Below are 7321 nucleotides of genomic sequence, written 5' to 3' on the forward strand. Positions count from 1 at the left end.
TCTCTCTCTCTCTCTCTCTCTCTCTCTCTCTCTCTCTCTCTCTCTCCCTGTGAGTTGTTGAGGTCGATGGTAAGTAGGTCAGTGCGAGAAACTTGATCACATGTCAACTAGCCCCCCCCCCGACTTATGTACTTGTGGCTGTGTGTGTGTGTATATATGTGTGTGTGTGAGTATGACTGCGTGAACGGCTGAGTCTATGTATGTGTATATGTATGTATCTCTCTCTCTCTTTCTCTCTCTCTCTCTCTATATATATATATGTCTATCTGTGTCTCTTTCTCTCTCTGATCTATGCGCGCGTGTGTGAATCTGTACGTATCTATGTGCGTATGTATATATGTATCTATGTGCTTTTAGTACGTGAATGTGTGTGTATGTGTGTCTATATGTGTTGGCAGTGTATGTGCATCTATATACGGTTGTCTCTATGTGTGTAACTGTCTCTGATCTGTGTATGTCGGTGTGTGCGTGTACGTCTGTGACTACATATATATGCGTAACTTTGCGTATCTCTGCGCCTTTGGTGTGTGTGTGTGTGTGTATGTGCCTTTCTCTATTTGTGTGTCTATAGTGTGGGAATCTTGTGTTTGCGTGTATTTGTGTATGTCGACATGTATGTCTATGTATGTATTATGCATGTGTGTGTGTGTGTGTGTGTGCATGTCTTTTGAGTGTCTCTAAGTGTATGAGCATGTCTGTCTCTCAATGTGTATATATATATATATGTATATAATATTTATATCGTCTGCTGTCCTTCACTTCCACTACTACTAATAAATAATAGTAAAAGAACTTTTCACAATATTATTATTATTATGTTTATTTGTTACTTGAAACTTCAAACTCTGTTGTTGTACTGAACATTTTATTTATTTATTTATTCTTTTGCTGGTACTTTCTCCCAGTCATCATTGTTGCTGTTGTTATTGTAGTCGTCTTTGTGTCTGTTTTACTATAATAGCTAGTTTCAAAATGTCTCCAATGTATGCGTGTGTGTGTGTGCGCGCACACGCGAACGTTTTACTATCACTCTTTCCTGTCTGTGCCGATAAAATTTGCGTATATGTGTATTTTTAACATTGCTATTTCCTAAGCTTCTGAGAAGTTGTATGCGTGTGTGTACATAGTGTGTGTCCGTGTATATACGGTATGTCTGTGTGTGTGTGGTTTTTTTTTACTATAAGTGTTTTCTAAGTATATGCGTGCGTGTATTTTGTATGTGTGTGTGTGTGTGTGTGTATTACTATAACTTTTCTCAGTGTCTGAGAATGTATGTATGTGTGTGTGTGTGTTTTACTATTACTATTTTCAATGCGTCCAAAAGTTTCTATACGTAATTTCTAGTGTGTCTGAGAATGTATGTATGTGCGTGTTTTATTATTACTATTTTCAATGCGTCTAAAAGTTTCTATACGCAGTTTCTAGTGAGTGTGTGTGTGTCTGAGAATGTATGTATGTATGTATGTGTGTGTGTGTGTGTGTGTATGTGTGTGTTTTACTATTACTATTTTCAATGCGTCTAAAAGTTTCTATACGCAGTTTCTAGTGAGTGTGTGTGTCTGAGAATGTATGTATGCATGTGTGTGTGTTTTACTATTACTATTTTCAGTGCGTCTAAAAGTTTCTATACGTAGTTCCTAGTGAGTGTGTTTGTATCTTTTTAAAAAATTACTATTATCTGAGTGTCAGAAACTTTGTACATGTGTATTTCTGATAATTATTTTCTATGCATATAAATTTTGCCTGGGTGTGTGTATGTTTTCTAAGCGTTTGTAAATTTGTATGCGTGTGTATAATAGTATTGTATGTTTGTGCGTGTGTGTGTGTGTATTTTTACTATAACTATTTTTAAAAACACCAGTGTGTATGTGTATATAAAATTCCTATGGTGTGTGAGCGTAGAGAGAGTGAGAGAAAGAAAGAGAGAGAGAGTGTGTGTGTGTAACTATTTTTCTATGTATACTGTATGTGTGCGTAGAATATTTTTACTATAAACTGCTTCTACAAAATACTTCTTGTAACACACACACGCTCTTTACAAACACACATATATATACACAGGAAATAGCTTTTGTAAAACGCTATATTTTTATATCATGTGTGTTTGTGTGTACAAGTTTTCTCGTTGCGTATGTTTTCTATATATAACGTATGCGAGTTTTGTACATATGTACATAAAGTGTGTATATATTTACTATAACTACTTTCTGTGCGTCTAAGAGAGTGTGTGTGTGTGATATTTTTTACTATAGCTGCTTTCTGAAGTTCTATTTTATTATATAGCTATTTTATATGTCTCTACCGGCATATATGCATATAAAATGCGTTATGATTTACGATAACTGTGTTACAATAAATATTTTCCGATGTCTAATAATTAAGTATATATAAAATGCGTGTGTATAATACATTTGCCACAACTATTTTCCGTATATAAGGTTCATGTGTTTATAAAGAAAGTAAACATACGTTTTTTTTTTATATATATACATAATATTATCATGTATTTGTTACTTGGAAACTTTTTAAATCCTCGTATATATATGTGTATAAAGTGTGTATATGTATGTACGTATATATGTGTGTTTTACTGTCTATGTATGTGTATCCACTGCGTGACACCTTGGGCAAGTGTCTTTTATAACTTCGGGCTGACCAAAGCCTTGTGAGTGGATTTGGTAGACAGAAACTGAAAGAAGCCCGTCGTGTGTGTGTGTGTGTATATATATATATATATATACCTACGTGTATGTCTTTGTGTCTCTTTCGCCCCCCCCCCCGCTTGACAACCGGTGCTCCTGTGTTTACGTCCTCATAACTTAGCGGTTCGGCAAAAGTAACCGATAGAATAAGTATCAGGCTTATAAGAAAAAGAGATACTGCCGTAGTGGAGTCGATACATTCGACTAAAGATTCAAGGCGGTGCCCCAGCATGGCCACAGTCTAATGGCTGAAACAAGTGAAAGATAAAGTTGTGTGTGTGTGTGTGTGTGTGAGTATATGTAAGCGTAACTGTGATTCTAAGGCCTGTGTATGTGTGTTCCTGTGTTTGTAAGTGTAGAGAGTTTGACAGGCAGCGTAAAAAAAAAAGAAAGAAAAAAGACGAGATGAGTTCGTGGCCAATATTATAAGTTTCAGAGAATGAAAAAAGTAAATTTTGACGTTTCGGGTATTTTTCCTTCGCCAGCACGATAATCGTCTTCCTTTTTTCTCCTGTATCCAAAGGACATAGCCTTGCACAAAACGAGTTGAACACATCTATCACAAGGTAATTTGCATAATTTAAGCAAAAATGAGGTGAGAGAAATCACTCAGTGGCCAGTGGTATGCATATGAACAGCATTAGATAAATGCAGGTATATCAAATACCAAACAACTCACATATGCACACACGTGTGTACACACGTATAGGGAGCAGTGCTTCTCGAAGCACATAAAGTTGTAAATAATAGCATATAAATATTGGGTTGAATCACCCTTTCCATTTCCATTTACCACATCCACTCAAGACTTTGGTCGACCCGAGGCTATAGTAAAAAGTATTTGCTCAAGGTGCCACGCGGTGGGACTGAACCCGATACCATGTGGTTGGGAAGCAAGTTTATATAGATAGTTAGATATAGATAGATAAATAGATACATGCGTGCACGCACAGATATACGTTTGAAACGTAAGCCGTAACTTTTAAACAGTTAAGTTTTCACTCTGTGGTTGAAGCGTCAAAGAAGTTGTTTCGCCGTATGTGGGATCGTTCTAAATTCTGCACTTCAGAGTTCTTCGTCAGAGAAAGTATAACCAACTTCTATGGAATCATTATTTATAAACGTACACAAACGAGAAATCAATTTAACCGGTCATTCTAATTTACATAGCAGTGCATACATTGTCAAAACGGATTAATTGATTGATTAAAAATTAATTCACTGTGCACTGTACATTAGTTTCTTTTTCTGTTTTGTTTTTTTAATAATTAGAAATGCAAAATAATACGTTTTCATAAGCAAGCAATTTAAACTTCACCGCGAAAAAGTAAACATTCTTATGACACGCTGTGTACGAATTGCTTTAAAGGCGTGATATGTTAATGCTTTCGTTGTCAACAACCATGCATAATACAATCACTCTCACTCACTATCTATCTATTTGTCTATATCTATCTATCTATCTATCTATCTATCTATCTATCTATCTATCTATCTATCTATCTATCTATCTTTGTTTTTCTTGATATATATATATATTTCGTTTTTGGATTTGGTTTGCAAGATTCTTTATGTGAGTTCGTGTGTTGAAGCATATTTTGTTGTGTCTGGGGAGAGTCATTTTCTTACTATGCCTTAAAATTTAACACACTCAACGGTAAAATTTCCACTTATTCCTTATTTTTATTTTCCTAAAATTTTCGTTGCGTCTTGCAACCTTTTCAATAGTCTTGACTATTGAAAAGGTTGCAAGACGCAACGAAAATTTCAGGAAAAATAAAAATAGGAATTAAGTGGAAATTTTACCGGTGAGTGTTTTAAATTATAAGGCACAAAAAGAAAATGACTCTCCCCAGACACAACAGTATATATATATATATATATATATATATATATATATATATATATATATAGAGAGAGAGAGAGAGAGAGAGAGAGAGAGCTAAAAATAGAATGGCACACACATACACACCCATTTCATTTATATACTTTGTATCACTATCACTGGTGAAGTCATGCATCGGACAGGAATGGGCACACACACACATAGACACACTCGCAAGGCATGCACACACAAGTATACACACCTACTGACGAGAAAATAGTTGTAGTAAAAATGACAAGCAAATATACAATGATATGTCAAGCTTTAAATGCAAAAGGAAATAACTAAAGCACTGTGTGTGTATGTATGTATGTATGTGCATATTCAAACATACAGTCGGAGAATCACCGCCCTCCGCCGTTTCCTCCTGTTAGCTGAATTAATACGAGTGCGAACACGCTATTTTAAACGTAGCGCATTTGACATTGACATTGCTTTTATTTTTTTTTAAATATGGTATTTACTTATAGTGCCTGCCTTCTCCTCCCCCCTCTCTCTCTCTCTCTCTCTTGCTGTCATTGTGTGTATGTTTATATATACATACATTCATATTCTCCAGTCATTCAGGTCCTTTGTCATCCCCTCTGTGAATTTCAAGATCTTGAGATCAGCCTTCACCACTTCGTTCTATGTCTTCTTAGGTTTTCCGCATTTGCAAACGGTCTACGTGAAGCGACCGGCACTTTTTAATATAGCTGTCCTTGTCCATACCGGTTTCTTTCTTCCATACTCCATCTGATACCTTTTATACCCACTTTTCTTTTTTTTTTTTTACATATTTACATTGTGTATTCATCAGAGCATGCTAGCTTCACTCCTTTTCTACATTTTGTCTCGCCCTCTGCATTCAAGACTCACGTCTCACTACATATTGGACATACACACGTTTCACCAAAATACTGAAATAATTACATAACTGTATAGGAGCATTATGTAATCGTGCATTTTACCTCATCAATGTCTTGCCATAACCATGCCTGGAAATACAAGCCAGGGCGATAAAGACTCGCAGTAGGTTTACTAGATCAGATCTGACATGGGTTTAACTAAACAAATACAAAAATCTGTTTTCACGTAGCCATAATCAACTCATGTATAAACATCGTTGTTTTTGCTTTATTTTACAGGTGACCAACTGCAGCTATGTGGATCTCGTTCTAACCGGGTGAGTAAATAAATAAATGATTCGCATAGTGAGCAAATGAGAAATATGAAATATAATTAAATGAATAAATGGATTAATGAATTAACGAAAAAGAAAAGATCTGGTGACATATAAAAGTGGTGTATCTACTATTTGTTTCAGCCGTTAAACTGTGGTCATGCTGGGGCGCCGCCTTGAGGGGTTTCAGTCAAGCAAATCGACTTCAGGGCTATATTTTTTCGTTAAGTGTAGTACCTATTCTATTCATCTCTTTTGCCGAATCGATAAGTTACGAGAACGTAAACAAACCGGCATCAGTTGTCGAGCGAGAGGGGGACAAACACAAGAGCTCTCTCTCTCCCTCCCTCCCTCCGTTCCCTCCTCTCTCTCCCCTCCTCTCTCTCTCCCCTCCGCTCTCTTTCCCTCACACACACAAACGACGGGCTTCCATACATTTTCTGCTTACGAGGTTCACCCACAAGTCATTGGTCAGTCCAGAATTATAATAGTACTTACCCAAGATATCGCGCTGTAGCACTAGACTCGAAACCTCGTCGCTGCAAAGCTGTCTTCTTTACCCCACAGCTATGCAGGGAATCAAACCCGGGCCGCCTGGGTGAAAGCCAAGAATCCTCATAACACATGGAGAGGTATAAATAAGTTACGTTTATCAATTTGTTTTGCAAGATTCTTGATGTGAAATCGTGTGTTGAAACAGATATTGTATTTCGGGGCGGTCATTTTTTTTTTTTTTTTGCCAAATAAACACACGTACTGTATATTCGTTCTTCACTAGTTATTACTGTTTTATTTTAACTCATGTCCGTTGTCCGGAAATCTTTCGTCACACATCTGTGACCTCTTCAGCGACACTTTTCGTTTTCGTATGTGTTCTTGCTCCACTTACTCCATTGAATGGAAACTGGAGTAAGTGGAGCAAGAACACACGAAAACGAAAAGTGTCGTTAAAAAGGTCACAGATGTGTGACGAAAGATTTCCGGACAATGGACAGGCGTTAAAATAAGAACATTAATAAACGAGTGAATAACAAATATATAGTGCGTGTGTTTATTTGGCAAAAAAAAAAAAGAAAAAGAAAAATGATCGTCCCGAAATACAACTATAAATATGTTATTGTAATACTTGGCGATGGTTATCTTTTGCCCACGTACTGTATATTTGATGTGCTAGACTGGAATAGGCAGGACAAATGGTGACACATGAGACGGAGAGTCGTTGAAGAGGTCACAGAATGTATGACGAAAGAAGTTTGACAAATAAACTAAAAATAAAGCTGAAGTGAAGATCAAATAAACAGTCCGTGTGTTTAATTATCAAAAGATGACCGTCCCCAAATATAATATCTTTTTCAACACACGTTTTCACATCAAGAATCTTGCAAAACAAATACATAAACGTATAAATAAGTTGAAAAATATGAAATAGTGTCCGCAGGCATGGCTGTGTGGTAAGAAGTTTGCTTACCAACCACATGATTTGGGGTTCAGTCCCACTACGCGGTACCTTCGGCAAATGTCTTCTACTATAGCCACAGGCCGATCAAAGCCTTGTGAGAGAATTTGGTAGAC

The 7321-nt window shown here is 36.5% G+C and overlaps 1 protein-coding gene across 5 annotated transcripts in view; it reads left to right on the forward strand.

The window, feature by feature from the left end:
* LOC106876102 (ataxin-1) overlaps window positions 1-7321 on the forward strand; it is a 533072-nt gene that overhangs the window by 355394 nt on the left and 170357 nt on the right. For all 5 annotated transcript variants that reach the window (XM_052975101.1, XM_052975100.1, XM_052975099.1 and 2 more), the window contains one exon: window positions 5715-5752. The gene's annotated coding sequence lies outside the window, so the exon portion shown is untranslated. The remainder of the gene's footprint in view (window positions 1-5714; window positions 5753-7321) is intronic.

Source organism: Octopus bimaculoides, chromosome 20 (genome assembly GCF_001194135.2).
Source record: "Octopus bimaculoides isolate UCB-OBI-ISO-001 chromosome 20, ASM119413v2, whole genome shotgun sequence".
Taxonomy (NCBI): domain Eukaryota; kingdom Metazoa; phylum Mollusca; class Cephalopoda; order Octopoda; family Octopodidae; genus Octopus; species Octopus bimaculoides.